Here is a 19,105-nt window from a genome sequence, read left to right as displayed (position 1 = left end):
CAGAATTACAAGCCTGGTAGATGAAGGGAACGCAGTGGATGTAGCCTACCTTGATTTCAGCAAAGCATTTGACAAGGTGCCCCATGATATTCTTGTAAAGAAGCTGGTAAAATGCGGTCTTGACTATGCTACCACTCAGTGGATTTGTAACTGGCTGACTGACCGAACCCAAAGGGTGCTCATCAATGGTTCCTCTTCATCCTGGAGAAGAGTGACTAGTGGGGTGCCACAGGGTTCTGTCTTGGGCCCGGTCTTATTCAACATCTTTATCAACGACTTGGATGATGGACTCAAGGGCATCCTGATCAAATTTGCAGATGACACCAAACTGGGAGGGGTGGCTAACACCCCAGAGGACAGGATCACACTTCAAAACGACCTTGACAGATTAGAGAACTGGGCAAAAACAAACAAGATGAATTTTAACAGGGAGAAATGTAAAGTATTGCACTTGGGCAAAAAAAATGAGAGGCACAAATACAAGATGGGGGACACCTGGCTTGAGAGCAGTACATGTGAAAAGGATCTAGGAGTCTTGGTTGACCACAAACTTGACATGAGCCAACAGTGTGACGCGGCAGCTAAAAAAGCCAATGCAATTCTGGGCTGCATCAATAGGAGTATAGCATCTAGATCAAGGGAAGTAATAGTGCCACTGTATTCTGCTCTGGTCAGACCACACCTGGAGTACTGTGTCCAGTTCTGGGCACCACAATTCAAGAAGGACACTGACAAACTGGAACGTGTCCAGAAGAGGGCAACCAAAATGGTCAAAGGCCTGGAAACGATGCCTTATGAGGAACGGCTAAGGGAGCTGGGCATGTTTAGCCTGGAGAAGAGGAGGTTAGGGGGTGATATGATAGCCATGTTCAAATATATAAAAGGATGTCACATAGAGGAGGGAGAAAGGTTGTTTTCTGCTGCTCCAGAGAAGCGGACACGGAGCAATGGATCCAAACTACAAGAAAGAAGATTCCACCTAAACCTTAGGAAGAACTTCCTGACAGTAAGAGCTGTTCGACAGTGGAATTTGCTGCCAAGGAGTGTGGTGGAGTCTCCTACTTTGGAGGTCTTTAAGCAGAGGCTTGACAACCATATGTCAGGAGTGCTCTGATGGTGTTTCCTGCTTGGCAGGGGGTTGGACTCGATGGCCCTTGTGGTCTCTTCCAACTCTATGATTCTATGATTCTATGATTCTATGATTCTATGATTCTAAATGCAAAAAGAGCCCTTCATGATGAAAAGATCTCTATGCTTACTGCTACATAGAGATGATGTAGCAATGCAACAAAGAAAGTTTGTACAGTGGTACCTCAGGTTACATACGCTTCAGGTTACAGACTCCGCTAACCCAGAAATAGTGCTTCAGGTTATGAACTTTGCTTCAGGACGTGAACAGAAATCGTGCTCTGGCGGTGCAATGGCAGTGGGAGGCCCCATTAGCTAAAGTGGTGCTTCAGGTTAAGAACAGTTTCAGGTTAAGAACGGGCCTCCGGAATGAATTAAGTACTTAACCCGAGGTACCACTGTATTCCCCAGATCACAGTCATCGTGTCATTGTTTGTCCCCACTCCTGCCATGTATACATACTGTTCCCCAAAAACCGGCAGTTTTCATATTTGTCTGGCAAAGTGTGAACCAACTATGAGCAGACAACCTCAGTGTGGTGCCCCAGTATATGTTAGGAAACAATGAAGGATGACTTTTATAAAGTCTAACAAAGGTGGAGCTCCAAGCTACAAGCTCCACTTAAGAAGTACAAACACTGTTGGAGGGGGGAACCGTCCGTGTCACCAACATCAAAAGGACACGTCAAATACATGACAAGCAGCTGCATCAACCAAAGTAAGCAAGAAAGAAATGAAATTGGCTTAGACCCAAAAATGAACAGCAACATTTACAGAAGATTGCTCACAGCAAAAGACCTCTAAGCAGTAAGCATCTGATGGATGGCTTGACTCTCAGCCATCAGCAGCATGGTGAAGATCTTTGCCTCATTAGATCTCCCAAGGTCCTAGAGGGCCATCTTTCCTATGTGTCACACTCTATAATATCATAATATCAAGTCAAAGCTTTCCTAGAGTGGCTGGGGAGGCCTGGTCAGATGGGCAGGGTATAAGTAATTATTATTATTATTATTATTATTATTATTATTATTATTATTATTATTCGTACCATTCCAAGAAACTTTGGAATTTTAGCAAATTCATAATGGCAAACTGCGGGGAATGAGGAGCTACTGTCTCCTTTTTGTGCACAGTACTTTTGCTGCCTTAGGTAGCTCAAGATTCTCTGCCACCATACCTTTGTGTCTTGTCTTCTATGAAGAGTATAACAAAAGCCCTCTAAGTAATTAACCATTTTACCATTTATAGCAAGCTTCCTCAACCTCGGCCCTCCAGAGATGTTTTTGGCCTACAACTCCCATGATCCCTAGCTAGCAGGACCAGTGGTCAGGGATGATGGGAATTGTAGTCTCAAAACATCTGGAGGGCAGAGGTTGAGGGAGCCTGGTTTATAGTAAGTGCTGATTCTTGACTTCCTCTCCATTTCAGCTACACCTATCCTCTGGGCAGCCAAAAGAGAGGAACACTGGTTAAGTTGCATAAACTGGGTAAACACGCAATGCTTTGAAAATGGGTAACCTGCTTTTAAAGACTTCACCTTTCACTTACTGCTGTTAGAGAAGGAAGTACAAAATTTGTCAATTTCTCAGTATAATTAACATGATTGTTTCCAAGCACAGACAGCCCAATTCGTGAGGAAAATACTGCATCTCCCACTAGGTGCCATCTGGCTGTTTCTGCTGGTTTCATGACTTTCCTCCTTAAGCAAGAAACAGTTCCCTAAACTTGTAAACAGATTTTGTAAAACTCAGACACTGGTTGATAATAAGAACCACATGTAACTTCTGTCATTTGTCTCCGTTGTCTTAATTCTGCCACTAAATTTTTCACTCCATCAAATATCTGTGTACTACAAGTACCAGGAACAGAACACGGAGTTATAAAGCTCCCCTCCTTTGCTAAGCACAGAATGGCTGTAGTAGCAATCTCTAACAGGATCAGTTGCATTCTCACAGTGACAGGTGGCTTACTTATTAACACCATTACTTGTTTATATCTACAAATTTATCTTGAAATAAACAAAAAATACAAACATGTTCTTGGCAAAGGAGCAAGATTTTTTTCCAACGTGAAAATTTAAGGGAGGCAGTACATGTCACTTATGTTATGTACATGTCACAAAACTGACTCCAAAAAAGTATCATCAGAGATCTACAACCTCTCCTGGACAATGACAGTTCTCTTTCTCAAGCTCTGGGAGGAAGACCTTTCATTGCCTACAGACAGCCACCCAATCTTAAACAACTCCTAACCCACAATAATACTACAACCAGACTTAACACGGACACTGGCACCAGAGCCTGCAATAAACCCAGATGCCAACTTTGCTGCCACATACACCCGGACAACACCATTACTGGCCCCAACAACATCACACATATCATCTCGGGACTATTCAATTGCTCATCGTCTAACATTGTGTATGCCATCAAATGCCAACAGTGTCCTTCAGCTCTGTATATTGGACAAACAGGCCAAACCTTATGCCAAAGAATAAACGGACATAAATCTGACATCAAGAATTACAAAACAGAGAAACCAGTAGGAGAACACTTCAATCTCCCAGGACATTCTATACAAGATCTCAAAGTAGCTGTTTTACTACAAAGGAATTTCAGAAATAGACTGGAAAGAGAAGCTGCTGAATTGCAACTCATTACCAAACTTAAAACCATGGAGAGACCTGGTTTGAACAAAGACATTGGATTCTTATCCCATTATACATGACTAAGCCATTTCTCACCTTCTCACCCCTTGCCTTTTCCTGTAAGACCTATTACAGTCGTTAAGAGTCGTCAACAGGCTCATCTCAGCTATCTGCCAATCTCCCATTCCCACCACCCTTCTGAGTAATACCCCTCCCCACCTTCTCACTATATAGAAGGATCTGGCAACTTCTGTTTCAGTGTATCTGAAGAAGTGTGCATGCACACGAAAGCTCATACCAAGAACTAACTTAGTTGGTCTTTAAGGTGCTATTGGAAGGAATTTTTTTATTTTGTCCAAAAAAGTAGTTCTCATAGTCTTCAAAAGCTGTTTCAATTCAAGTTATAAGAATATAAAGGGGTTACCTCTCTTCTTCCTTCAAATCCTGACCTCAAAATGAATCCCATCTGTGAATCCCCAGGCACAATGTAGTAGTAGGAGCAGTAATTTGTTTTGTATTGACAATAGGTCACAACTAAAGCTGTGCATATAGATGCTCCAGAGTTATGGATATCAATCAAATATTGTTTAAAAAATCAATTAAATCTTAATCATGTATGAAAACATTTACTATGTACAAGTCTGTACAAGTATTGGCATTGGTTCACAAATATCCTTTATTATCCTTGCCTTTTCCCTCCTTTTGTTCTCTTCCCTCTCTGAGATTTCAGAGTATAAATTGTTTGGGATCATCATCATCATCCACTCTATGCACATAGATCTCAGGACAGTTAACAACATAAAACTACAACATAAAAGACACAATATGCACAATAAAAATAAAAGCAACAACCACCCAAGAATCCCCCTTCCACAACACATTTAAAAAGGCACTGGATGTCAATCAGCCAAAGACGTGGTTAAAAAGCAATGTTTTCTCCTGGCACTTAGAGGCGCTTAATGAAGGCACCAGCCAACCTCCCCGGGGAGAGCATCCCGCAAGTGGGGAGCCACTGCAGATGCATGTTTTTTGCATATGCTGTAAAACATCATGTGTGGTGGGAACCAGGGGACTACCTTCCTCAACAGGAGTATGCGCAACATCTGATGTTCACCTCCAGTTTCCCTCTCATCATCTGGCGTGTAGTGAAACGTCATGGCACCAGGTTCATGGAATTCCCTCTCCAGGATGGCTCACCAGGCACCATTCATACAATCCATACTCAAAAGTAAATCATATAGAGTCCAATGGAGCTAAATTGCCCATGTTACATAGGCAGCCGGTGTTGTTTCTTCAGGGCCTGATAAATATGTTTTTATTAGTCCAGGCTTTGGGCCATGGAATGTGAACTGGCTGGTTAAATTTCATCTGCTCTGCTGAATTTTTATGCTGACTTTCTTCTACACTGGTTCTCATTTACTTTATTTTATTGCTATTCTATATTGTTTTTCCTATTTTTAATCATGTCCCAGATAATTTTACCAATGGACGGCTTCAACATCATTTAAATAAATACACTGTTGATGCTTTATAAATAGTAATAATTTTGGCCTAAAAGTATTTTGTTTGTTGGTTACTTAACCATCCAACAGTAGTCTGTGGTACATGCCCTCCAACATGTTGTTCCACACTTGTACAAAATGACAGCTTGAATCCAGCAGTGGCTAGTGAAAAACTCCTACCCCCGGAAAGGTGGTTCTAACTTACCTGAAGATCACTGTGTGACAAAAGTGACTCCAAAACCAGAAAAATAATAATAATAATAATAATAATAATAATAATACCTTTATCGTCAATGTACAACCTGTGTACAATGAAATTAACCGAGCCTCCCCCCCAAACACTCAGTCTCATTTCACTCTGTGTTCTTGTCGCACAACACACCAACCCCAAAAGTCAGTTGCACTATATTATTTTCCGTTCAGCAGCCTAACAGCCCACGGATAGAAACTGTTTTTTAGGCCTGTTGGTATGATTATACTTCTATATCTCCTGCCCAAGGGTAGAAGATTAAAGAGGTGCTGGCCAGGATGTGAATCGTCCCTGAGAATTTTTCTTGCTCTCCTAAGGCAATGATCCCTTGCGATGTCATCTAGCAGGCTGAGGGGACAGCCCATTATATCATGTGCTGTGTTCACCACGCTCTGTAAAGACTTTCTGTCTGCGGCTGTCAAGCCAGCGTACCACACTGTGGTACAATATGAGAGGATACTTTCTACTGTGGACCGGTAGAAGGAGGTCATCAATTGTTGTTTAACATTGTTCTTTCCATTTGCACAAACTAACATGCAAGAATTTGAACAACTCCCTTTCAAGACCTTTTAATGACCCATTAAACTCTCAAGATTATATGGTAGAGTCTCTTGGATCTTCTGGATTTACCATGTTCCTCATAATGCAATACAAACTCCAATATGTTCCAGAGCTGTTCTGCAAGAAGCCCTCCACTCAGACATAACAAAACTACACCAATAAATTACTCTCCTTCCACTCCAAGTTTCTTGAGTCAAAGCAAAAAAGCAAAGGCAAAACAACTTTCAGGTAGTGCTGCAAATTCTAATGGCAGAAGGTCACCACACATTATCTTGAACGTTTGGTGATTCCAGATTCCTATTAACAAACAAAACTTGGTTTTCCTACCTTTAAACTGTCACTTCTGTGCCAGAAGTGGTGTTATAGTTTGTGTTATATGTTCAGACCATCCTGTCATGTTCAACAATCTGACCACTAAATCTGCACTAGCTGCAGTTTCTGAACTGTCTTCAAAGGCAGCCCAATATATAACACATTCCAGTGGTCCTGCCTAGAGGTTACTGGAACATAGACAACAGAAATCACAAGTTATATTAGCCCAGACTGCTGGTATTTTTTCCTTTATTGAGAACAAGCATATCCAAATACCTTGGATATATCTTGGTTCTCAAACGGAATCCGTTCCAGAAGTCTGTTCGACTTCTGTAAACGTTCAAAACGTTCAAAAACCAAGGTGCGGTTTCCGATTGGCTGCAGGAGCTTCCTGCACTCAAGGGGAAGCCACAGAAGCCGCTTCAGACATTCAGCTTCCAAAAAAAGTTCGCAAACCGGAAAACTTACTTCCAGGTTTGCGGCATTCAGGAGCCAAAACGTTCGAGTCACAAGGCATTTGAGAACCAAGGTATGACTATATATGATACAATTCTGGCAGAATCCAACTTGTATCCAGAGAGTTCTCCCGTCATAAAGAAGAGAATGTTTAGAGCAGAGTTGTAATTGGCAGGTGTGTGAATTTTGAGTGACAGTTTATTGGCAGGCATTTTCAAAAAGGGATGCTATTTGAACAAAGATTTCCCAAGGGCCATGAACAACTTTCTTTGGCATGTGTTAGTTTCAAATTGGTTGCACAAAAACAAAAACAGAAAGAGATTCTCCTTTCCAAATTAAATCCAACATTGCAAAATTAAATAAGCATTAACAACATTACTCATCATTTTAATATTCTAAATATTACTGTAGAAATATACACTTTTTGGGTTTGTATCAACAAATGCAGTCCTCACATTTTCTTAAAACAAGTTAAAGGTTGTTCACATTATGAATACGATAAATTACTGCCTTTTGTCTCATCTGTTAAACTACAGAACCTATTTGCAGAACTGAACATACAAAGAGTTCATACAAAAGCTCAAAATACCACTGAAATAGTTTTGACCTGGATGAATGTACATATCTCACTAATCTGTGCTACTTTGCCATTATAGAATTCAAACAGCTCCAGTACCTTTTCTGCTTCCCAAACCATACACATTATGGGAAGATAATTACAAATTATCTGGTGTAAAAACATGTTTTACTTACCAGCTAGGAAGCTGGTAACCCCAAAGTGGTTGAACAAGAGTACTAAGCTTACAGTTAAACACCCCCCACACACAACTTAAAAGAAATGCACATTGTATCAATGTAAAAACATGAATCCTACATAGATCAATAAACTTCTTGACACTTAAGCCATTCCCTTTTGTTTTCAGGTACTCCAGTTGCTGGTATTTTGAAATAATAAGAAGTATACTTTACTGAATGCTTTATACTTACAGTGGTACCTCGCAAGACGAATGCCTCGCAAGACGAAAAACACGCAAGACGAAAGAGTTTTCCGTTTTTTGAGTCGTTCCGCAAGACGAATTTCCCTATGGGCTTGCTTCGCAAGACGAAACGTCTTGCAAGTTCTTGCGAGTTTGTTTCCTTTTTCTTAAAGCCGCTAAGCCGTTAATAGCCGCTAATAGCCGTGCTTCGCAAGACGAAAAAACCACAAGGTGAAAAGACTCGTGGAACGGATTAATTTCGTCTTGCGAGGCACCACTGTAATTGTAATGTATCCTAGAACAGTGCCGTGAAGGCAAAAAATATTTTAACAAGTGATATAAATCAGTAATTAAGCTACTATTACTATTACTTAGTAAATGGGGAAGTTTTTTTCATTTTCTGTAATCAACACAACAGTTCTAAAACTTTTACTGGTGGATCTGCTTCTTACTCCGTTCTACTAAATAGCAATTTGGAGGCCCATGGCAGGTCCTGCTCCAGGCACTGCCGGGACTGAGACTCCTTGGCGCTTGAGCAAGCGAGACCCACGGGATATGAATTTTATAACTGAGAATCTGCTTTGCATGCAGAAGGTCCTGGGTTCAATGTCCAGCATCTCCAGGCAGGGCTGGGAGAGACACCCTGAAATTCTGCAGAGCCGCTGCCAGTCAATGGAGATAATGCTGAGTGAACTGGACCAAGGGAAGGCGGCTTCCATGTGGTGGGGGAGGGGAGAACCAGCCTCTCTCGTGTCCTATCAGTTGCCCCATGATGTGCCCAGGGCAGGGCAAGTGTTGCGCTCCCTGGAGGACTGGGCAGCTGGGGTGGGGGCACATGGCAGAGGGTACCTGGAGGGTGAACAGAGCCTACCTCCAGCAGGGTCCTCACCTGCTGCTGCCTCCATCCACCTACCCACTAGACAAACCCACCTGCGCCTCAGCTGCCAGGGATCTGTGCCTGTTGTGGGGCCCAAGGTCCCCCTGAAGCCTCTGTGTCTATGAGGGATCACTCCATACATGAGTGATGTGCCTGCCTCAGTCTTGATGGAGCCCTTATCTAAAGTGGCAAGGTTCTTTACTTAGAGAAGAATGAAAAAAATGTAGCATTGCTTTTGCCATTTTTTTCTTATCACCCAGATAAAAACTAGCAACTCAACAGTAAAAACAGAAGTGTTGAAACAAGTGAAAACTGCTAAAAAGAATGAATTACTAGTTAACATATAAAGTGGTGAATTGAATACTCTGCATGTAATCAACTGCAAAGTCTTCTCTGTACTATTTTACTGGATATTCAAACATGTACCAAAATATTTAAAAGCACTAAGGAAAAAATATGAATTGTCTGAGCCATTTTTTTCAATGTAAAGGAGCCAAACAGCACAAAATCTCCTCTAGGAAGCCCTATAGTACTCGTAGACATTACAAAAAGAAATGGGGCGGAGGGGGAGAGGAGAAAGACAGGCAATACCTGATGGCTTTGATGGCTCAAGGAGACTTCCATTTGGAGAGACTGTTCCCAATAAACATTTCCAGAAGTGTCAAGTTCTTAAAGAAATGGGAGTGCCTGATCACCTCATCTGTCTCCTGAGAAATCTCTATGTGGGACAAGAAGCTACAGTTAGAACTGGATATGGAACAACTGATTGGTTCAAAATTGGGAAAGGAGTGGGACTTCCGGTCGGCGCCAGCGCTAATGGCGGTCCTCTTTCCGAGCTCCGGAGGAGGACTGCTCTGCGAGTTCGGGTCTGACCCGCAACGCAAGCGGGGGACCCCTAAAATCACAGGCGTGGAAGCCTGTGAACAAGGAGATTTGGTGGGCACCAGAAGCGCCCCTCTTTACCGCAGAAAGAGCCTTTTTAAAGGCTCCGGAACGACATCGGGGGAGCGCGGTGCTGAGAATCGCTACCCAGCCCGCAGGGTGAAGCCGCGTCGCCATTAGCGGAGAGCGCCGATTCCTTCCTGTAAATTCTGGACTGAAAAAACCCGTGAGTAAGATTGAACATCTATCTGAAATTAAATCCTACATTTGAAATTTGGCTGAAAACGGGGAAGGGGAAAATTAAGGAAGTCTGCCTTCCCCCGACTGCATGACAACTAAAGCAACGAAATTTTAAAACTGCATCCGCAAGAGACATTGTTTTTGACTATCTAAATCTGACATTTGGACTTCGGACCCCCCTCTTGCTAGCAGGGCAGAGGGGAGGAAAAAGAGACATTAAGAACTGCATGATTTATTTAAAAGAAAAAAGTCTTCTGCTGCCTCAATAACCTGAAACGGACTGCTAAATAAGACAATAGGGCACTGAACTGACTCTAAACTTCTGTGAAAGTTACAAGGTGGAAGTTTTGCTTGTTACAAAGTTCTTGGACTTTTGCTGCTACAGTATATTAGAGTAGGCTGAGACAGTATCTATTGGAAAAGTGTTGAAATACATATTTACAAGCCTCCTGATATACTTGTTTTAAACTTTCTTTGTCTCCGTACTTGGACATTTTGATTTGCTCCCCCTAGAGGGCAAAGCAAAGGTTGTTACAGCCCAGGACAGTGGAATTTTTCATCAGGAGACTGTTCCCGTGGGAAACGACCTTGGGATATGAGTGCTCCAACAGAAGAGATAACCACAAGAGCTAAGGCTAAACAACAACAACAGCACCAGCACCAGCAACAGCAACAAAAGAAGAGAGGCTCGATTACAGGAGTAACTCCTATAGGAACAACAGGAACAACAGGACAAGAAAAAGTGACAGCCGCTTCCATGGATGCAGTGACACAAGCTCTACTTAAGATAAACCAATCCCTGGAGACTCTAACAAAGCAGAGTTCAGAAAATACACAGAAATTAACAGAATTAACAGCAAGACTGGACTTGAACACACAATCTATAAACAAGCTGGTTCAGGAAAACTCTGCTACACGTAAAATTGCAGAAGAAGCTAGAACCATTGCTGGAGAGACCCAAGAGAATTTAGAACCGATTGCTAAAAAGGTGCATGAACATGATGCAACCCTGGCTTTGTGGGAATTACAGAGAAAAGAGAGAAATTTGAAATTGAGACTAATTCCAGAGAACGAAGGAGACAACCTCGTGGAGTTTTTAACACAAGAGTTCGCTGATTGCTGGGAAGATTTGGAGGAGGACATAGGTGCCGACTCCATGGGGCCTGAGGGGGCTTGAGCCCCCTCAAAAAAAATTTTGGGGGGGCTCAGCCCCCCCAATAATCTCGGGCGCCCTTCCAGCAGAGCGCCGCCGCCGTCCCCCGCCTCCTCCCCACCTGCTCCCTCGCCAGCCAGCCAGCCGCGCGCCCTAGTCAGAGAGCCCCGGCCGTCCCCCGCGAGATTAGGGAATCCCCGGGGGCGGGGGCTCCTGCCTCGCTGCTTCGCAGCACCACCGCCACTGCCAAGGCACTGCCAGGGGGAATTTCAGCCCCCGCGAGAACAGGGTAATCCCGACTGGCCACACCTCCCAGCAAGCCAATCGGCTGGCTGGGGGCGTGGCTTGCCCTATTTAGGGCCGGAGCCACTTTATTTGCATATTCATGAGCTTATTTATTATTCATGAGCTTTCCCGGGGCCCCCCAATATTTTTTATAAGTCCGCGTCCCTGGAGGAGGACGAATTTAAAATTACAACAGCGTTCAGACTGGGTAAAAGACAGAGTAGAAAGACTCCGAGGGACTGCTTGATTACTCTTAGATCCAAGGAAGAAAGAGATAAAATATTAAGACTACATTTTGAAAAGCCCTTGCAAATTGAAAACTCATCTATACAGATTTTCAAAGATATCCCTAAACATATTTTGGATCTGAGAGCTTTCTACAAGGATTTGGTGTATCTGCTAAAGAAGAACACTATCCTTTTCAGGTGGGAATTCCCACAGGGACTGTCTTTTGATTACAAGGGAAAGAAGGTGAAAATAAAGACGATACAAGATAAAGAGAGATTCTTGGAAAGAAACCGAGAGGACCTACAGAAGGGAACTGTGGACCCAATTGCAGAACAGAGGAGGGCAATAGACATCTTGAACCTATCGTTTGGACATAACCCACCACCATCAGAGGAAGAGCAACAACTTGGAGCTGTTGGAGGAGTATTAGAAAAATAACAAGATGGCCCTGCAATTCCTTAGTTGGAATTGTAATGGGCTCAACATGCCTTTGAGGAGACGACAAGTTTTTCATATTTTGAACAGAGAACAACTGGATTTGATATGCTTGCAAGAAACTCATATAACCAGAGCCCACAGGAGATTACTCATAAACAAAAGATTAGGACAAGAATTTATTTCATCAGACAAAGTTAAAAAAAGAGGAGTTGTGATCTATGTAAAAGAGAAGTGGGCTCCAAAAATGATGTTTAAAGATGAACAAGGAAGATACCTGGCAGTTGAGATACAAATACAAGGAGAAAAATTTTTAATAGTTGGAATTTATGCACCAAATGAAGGCAAGGCGGAATTCTTCAAGAAACTCCATGAAACTCTGATGGACTATTTGGATTATAATATGATAATTATGGGTGATATGAACGGTGTGGTTTCTACAAATATGGACAAGGCACAAAGACTGACAATCTCCAAGGAAGGGAGACTTCCGAAGACCTTCTTTGAAATGACGGAAAATATGGACTTAATAGACATATGGAGAACAAGGAACCCTCTTGAGAGAGAGGGAACTTTTTTCTCTCAAGCAATGATGACCTGGACCAGAATTGATCAAATCTGGATCACTAGTGGGATGGCTCCAAAGATTAAGAAGGTAGAAATCTGCCCAAAAACTTGCTCCTACCATAGCGCCGTGAAGATGGAAATGAAACTTACAACAACTGGTCAATTTAGATGGAGGATGAATGACACCCTGTTTCGAGACAAGGAGATCCACATGAAGGCCCAAAAAACTTTAAAGGACTATTTTGAAATAAATCTAAAGGCCGATGTGGAAAAAAGAGTGATCTGGGACGCAAGTAAAGCTGTGATGCGAGGATTTTTGATTCAACAAAATTCAATAAAGAAGAGAAAGCAGAATGAGAAGAAGGAAAAGATTTTGGAAAAGATAAAAGAAGGAGAGAAAAAATTAAGATTAAAACCAAAGTCCCAGGAGATTCTGAGAGAGATTAAGTTATATCAAACACAATATATGGAATTGATGAATCAAGAGATTGAATGGAAGATAAAGCAAATGAAACAAAAGACATTTGAATCGGCAAATAAATGTGGTAAACTTCTGGCATGGCAATTGAAGAAAAGGCAGAAATTAAATACAGTTACAAGCCTAGAAGTGGACGGAAAGAATATATCTAAAACTAATGAGATTAGAAATTGCTTTTTGAGTTATTTCAACAAACTTTATTCTCAAGGATCACAAAACGAAGAGGACATAGATAAATTCCTTAACAAATATGGATTACAAAAAATCTCTCATCAAAGCAAGGTGGATTTAAACCAGAGAATAACAGAACAAGAGATAGAGGGTGCCATTCAGGACATGCAATTGGGCAAATCTCCAGGGCCAGATGGACTGACTTCCAGATATTATAAATCATTGAAGGAGTGGTTGGTTCAACCGTTAAAGGAAGTCTGCAACGAGATCCTAGAGGGAAAGAAGGCACCAGAATCATGGAAAGAAGCGTATATTTCACTCATACCAAAGACAGAGACTGAAAAGACTCAACTTAAGAACTACCGCCCAATATCATTACTTAATGTGGATTACAAAATTTTTGCAGACATTTTAGCAAAAAGACTTAAAAGAGTGTTGATGGAGAAGATTCATAAGGACCAAGCAGGCTTTCTCCCTAAAAGGCATTTATCAGACAATGTAAGGAATATAATAGACATTCTGGAATTGCTAGAGGTGAATATAAACACCAAAGCAGTGCTGATTTTTGTGGATGCGGAGAAAGCCTTTGACAATATTTCTTGGAGTTTTATGAAAAAGAATCTTCATGGGATGGGGGTAGGCCAAGGATTTGAGAATGGTATGGGTGCGATATATTCTGAACAAAAAGCCAAGCTGATTGTAAATAATGTGATAACTGAGGAACTTAAGATAGAAAAAGGAACACGACAGGGGTGCCCAATTTCCCCACTGCTTTTTATTTTGGTTCTGGAGGTGTTGCTGAATATGATTAGAAATGACCAGCAGGTTAAAGGTGTACAGGTCGGAGCTAAACATTACAAGTTAAGGGCATTTGCAGATGACCTAGTACTGACCTTACAAGAGCCAAACACTAGTACGAAAAGGGTGTTGGAGATAATTCAACAATTTGGCCAGGTAGCCGGATTTAAATTGAACAAACAAAAAACTAAAGTTTTAGGGGAAAAAACTTAACAGTCATGGAGAAGGAGAGATTTCAAGAAGAGACAGGTTTGACAGTGGTTAAGAAGGTCAAATACCTAGGGGTTCATTTGACATCTAAAAATTTGAACCTGTATAAAGACAACTATGAAAAATGTTGGTCAGAAATTAAAAAAGATCTAGAAATATGGTCAAATTTGAAACTGTCAATGTTAGGCCGAATTGCAGTTATTAAGATGAATGTATTGCCTAGAATGTTATTTTTGTTTCAGACTTTGCAGATTCTTGACAAGATGGACTGTTTCAAGAGGTGGCAGAAAGATATTGCGAAATTTGTCTGGCAGGGCAAAAAGCCCAGAATAAAATTTAAAGTACTTACAGATGCAAAAGAAAGAGGGGGATTTGCCCTGCCGGACTTAAAACTGTATTATGAAGCAGCAGCGTTTTGCTGGTTGAAAGAATGGATGCTCCTCGAGAACACAGACATTTTGGATCTGGAAGGTTTTAACAATGAATTTGGTTGGCATGCATATTTATGGTATGATAAAATCAAGGTGCAAAGGGCCTTCAAAAACCATATTGTTAGGAAAGCTTTATATAATGTTTGGATAAGATACAAAGATCTGTTGGAAAACAAAACCCCTAGATGGTTGTCACCCTTGGAGGCTAAGGCAGTGAAAAAGCTCAATATGGAGGCCAGATGGCCAAAGTATTGGGAAATTCTGGAACAAGATGGAGATAAATTGAAATTACAGAGTCATGAGAAATTGAAACCTAAAGTACGAGATTGGCTCCATTATTATCAAATAATGGAGGTTTATAAACAAGACAAGAAAATTGGCTTCCAGGTGGAGAAATCAAAATTAGAAACTGAATTGTTAGAACCCAATACTAAGAACTTGTCAAGAATGTATAATTTGCTGCTGAAATGGAATACACAAGATGAAACAGTTAAATCGGCTATGATTAAGTGGGCACAGGATATTGGTCATGACATCATGTCTGCTGACTGGGAATGGTTGTGGAACACCGGTATTAAATTTACGGCATGTAATGCCTTAAAGGAAAATATTATGAAAATGATTTACAGGTGGTACATGACCCCAGTCAAGCTTGCAAAAATTTACCATTTGCCTGATAATAAGTGTTGGAAATGTAAAGAAACTGAAGGTACTTTCTATCACCTTTGGTGGACATGCCCGAGGATTAAGGCTTTCTGGGAAATGATATATAATGAAATGAAAAAGGTACTTAAATGTACTTTCCCTAAGAAACCAGAGGCCTTTCTCTTGGGCATTGTCGGCCAATTGGTGTCAAAGAAAGATAGAACTTTCTTTATGTATGCTACAACAGCAGCAAGAATACTTATCGCAAAGTACTGGAAGACACAAGAGCTACCCACCCTGGAAGAATGGCAGATGAAAGTGATGGACTATATGACATTGGGCGAGATGACTGGCAGAATCCGTGATCAGGGAAAAGAGACAGCAGAAGAGGAATGGAAGAAATTTAAAATTTATCTTAAGGACCACTATAAACTTGATGAATGCTAGAATGTCAAGGTTTTCAGAAAGAAAGGGTTACAGTGATATAAGATTAGATTAAAGAAAAGATTAAGATGACAGAGGTTGGAAAGAAATATTTAGAAGTTGTTAAAAAACTATGGACATTGGGATGCAGAAAGGGGAGGTATGGGGAAGTCCGAGAAGAGAGGTTTATGAAAAAATTGTTATGAAACTATACGTGTTTGTATGTCTTTTTATGTGTGTGTTTGTTTTAAAAAAACTTTGTAAAACCAATAAAAATCTTATAAAAAAAAAAACAAAATTGGGAAAGGAGTACGACAAGGCTGTATATTGTCTCCCTGCTTACTTAATTTATATGCAGAATTCATCATGCAAAAGGCTGGACTGGATGAATCCCAAGCTGGTATTAAGATTGCTGGAAGAAATATCAACAACCTCAGATATGCAGATGACACAACCGTGATGGCAGAAAGTGAGGAGGAATTAAAGGGCAGCAGTTGAAGGAGCAAAAAGGGTTTTCTTGTGTGTGTGTGTTTCCTTGTGGCTGATTAGCTGTTTTCCCTGTGTAAAGGTCAGAGGGGGCAGGGTTTCTGTTGAGGCAGGGGATTAGCTGTGGGAGGAGCTTATCAGAGTTTGTAGGGCAGCGGCGCGCGCCTAGCGGCGCGCGCAGTTCAACCCATCTTTTAGATTTAGGGGAGCTAGTCTCAAACGTTTGTTGGGGGAGACCTAGGTTTTTTTTGTGGGGGAAGTTATTTGTCCTGTCTTCAAGCTTTTTATGATGGAGGACCTCTGTAGCCACCCCCAACGACACAATCTCAAGATGGAAGGGGAGGGAACAGCTGCAGTCGCCTGCGATTCCTGCGCAATGTTTGCCATCTTGCCAAAGGTTGCAGGCAGCTTTACCTGCAGCAATTGCATGTTGATTGCCCTTTTAAAAGACAAAGTCCAGCAACTGGAGGAACGTGTAGCTACGCTCCAAAGAATTAGAGAGCTGGAGCTCTTCTTGGAAGCAACAGAGCACACCGTCCCCACCAAGGAGGAGACAGGGGACTCCCCTGAGAAGGAGGCTAATTCACCAACTCAGGAGCCAGATATATGGAGAAACGTGACTCAAAGAAGTAGGAGGCCCAGGGTTCACTCTGATTGTTTAGAAATACACAATCGCTTTGAGGTCCTTTCCCCTAGCATGGAAGACGAAGAGCAGACTCCATTTGAGGATCTCTCCCTCATTACAGTCGATCAGGTATATGAAGACGAGCAGCAAAGTCAGTCCTCAGGGAATGTGCAGGCGACCTTGGAACGGACAGCTCACGGAAGAACCCCGACCAAACCCAAGAGGAGGCGTGTAGTGGTGATAGGGGATTCCCTACTGAGGGGAACAGAAGCAGTGATCTGTGGGCCTGACAAGATGTCTCGGGAAGTGTGCTGTCTCCCTGGGGCTAAGATCCAAGATGTAACTGAAAGACTGCAAGGAATCATAAAACCCACTGACAAATACCCCTTCCTCTTGGTTCATGTGGGAACCAATGACACTGCAAGCAATAGCCTCCAGAAGATCAAAAGAGACTACGAGGCTCTCGGCAGGAAATTGAAGCAACTAAATGCACAAATTGTCATCTCGTCTGTCCTCCCAGTTGAACGACGTGGCCCAGGGAGAGAGGGGAAAATAGTGGAAGTGAACAGCTGGCTTCGCAAATGGTGTAAACAGGAACGGTTTGGATTCTTAGATCACGGACTGCAGTTTCTTGAAGATGGACTTCTGGCAAGTGATGGGCTGCACCTCACAACGGTTGGGAGAAATGTTTTTGCCAAAAATCTCAGAAACCTCATCAGGAGGGCTTTAAACTGACTAATGTGGGGGAGGGAGACAGTGCTCCTGAAGGTAGGAGTCTATCAATTAATGAAGATGATCATCCAAATGTCATAGACCAAATGGAGCAAACAGCACGCGGACCTAGTGGTGGGAGGAAAAAATCCTTAAATAAGAGACACGGGGGAATGATTAATGGACTTCAATGTCTGTACACTAATGCGCAAAGCATGGGAAATAAACAAGATGAGCTTGAGCTCTTGGTACAGCAAACTAAATATGACATAATAGGCATCACTGAAACCTGGTGGGATAAGTCCCACGATTGGAATGTAATAATGGGGGGATACAATCTATTTCAGAGAAACAGACCAGACAAAAAAGGAGGAGGAGTGGCGTTATATGTCAGGGATGTGTATACCTGTGAAGAGATCCAAGATTTAGAACCTCGAAGCCAAAGTGAGAGCATTTGGGTCAAAATTAAGGGAGAGAAGAATAACAGAGACCTCATTGTGGGAGTTTACTATAGATCCCCAAGCCAAACGGAGGACATAGATGATGCCTTCCTGGAACAGATGGCCAAGCATGCAAAAGGAAGGGAGATAGTAGTAATGGGGGACTTCAATTACCCGGATATTTGTTGGACGTCAAACTCAGCCAAGAGCATAAGGTCAAACAGATTCCTCACTGGCCTTGCAGACAACTTCATTGTCCAGAAAGTGGGAGAAGCAACAAGAGGAACAGCCATTTTAGATCTGGTCCTAACCAATGTTGATGACCTGGTTAGTGGGGTAGATGTGGAAGGATCATTAGGCGCGAGTGATCATGCTCTTCTGAAGTTTACTATACAGTGGAAAGAAGCAGCCAAGCATACTAGGGCTCAATTTCTTGACTTTAAGAAAGCCGACTTCATAAAACTTAGGGAAGTGCTGGGTGAGATCCCATGGACAGCAATACTAAAAGGAAAGGGAGTTCATGATGGCTGGGAGTTTGTTAAGAGGGAGATAGTAAAAGCACAACGTCAGGCAATACCAATGAGACGGAAACATGGAAGGTGCCTAAAGAAGCCAGGGTGGCTATCGAAAGAACTTTTAACTGAATTAAGATTAAAAAAGGATGTGTACAAAAAATGGAAAAGGGGGGAAACCACCAAAGAGGAATTCAAACAAATAGCCAGCACGTGTAGACACAAAGTCAGAAAAGCTAAAGCACAGAATGAACTCAGGCTTGCTAGAGAGGTTAAAAGCAACAAAAAAGGCTTTTATGGGTATGTTCGTAGCAAAAGGAAGAACAAAGAAACAGTGGGGTCACTCAGAGGAGAAGATGGTGAAATGCAAACAGGGGACACAGAAAGGGCTGAACTCCTCAATGCCTTCTTTGCCTCAGTCTTCTCCAATAAAGAAAACAATGCCCGACCTGAAGAATTTGGAGCAAATGTTTCAGCAAAGGAAACACAGCCCAGAATAACTAAGGAGATAGTACAAGAATATTTGGCTAGTTTAGATGTATTCAAGTCTCCAGGGCCAGATGAACTGCATCCAAGAGTATTAAAAGAACTGGCAGATGTGATCTCAGAACCACTGGCAGTCATCTTTGAGAATTCCTGGAGAACAGGCGAAGTCCCGGCAGACTGGAGGAGGGCA

The 19,105-nt window shown here is 42.1% G+C and overlaps 1 protein-coding gene across 2 annotated transcripts in view; it reads right to left on the bottom strand.

Moving 5' to 3' along the window:
• Nucleotides 1-19,105, bottom strand: part of APBA1 (amyloid beta precursor protein binding family A member 1) — a 110,855-nt gene that overhangs the window by 70,955 nt on the left and 20,795 nt on the right. The gene's annotated exons all lie outside the window — the stretch shown is intronic.

This window comes from Podarcis vaucheri, assembly GCF_965113315.1.
Source record: "Podarcis vaucheri genome assembly, chromosome: 11".
Lineage (NCBI taxonomy): Eukaryota > Metazoa > Chordata > Lepidosauria > Squamata > Lacertidae > Podarcis > Podarcis vaucheri.
The sequence above is the reverse complement of the archived record's forward strand: the minus strand, read 5'-3'. Positions and strand labels throughout refer to the sequence as shown.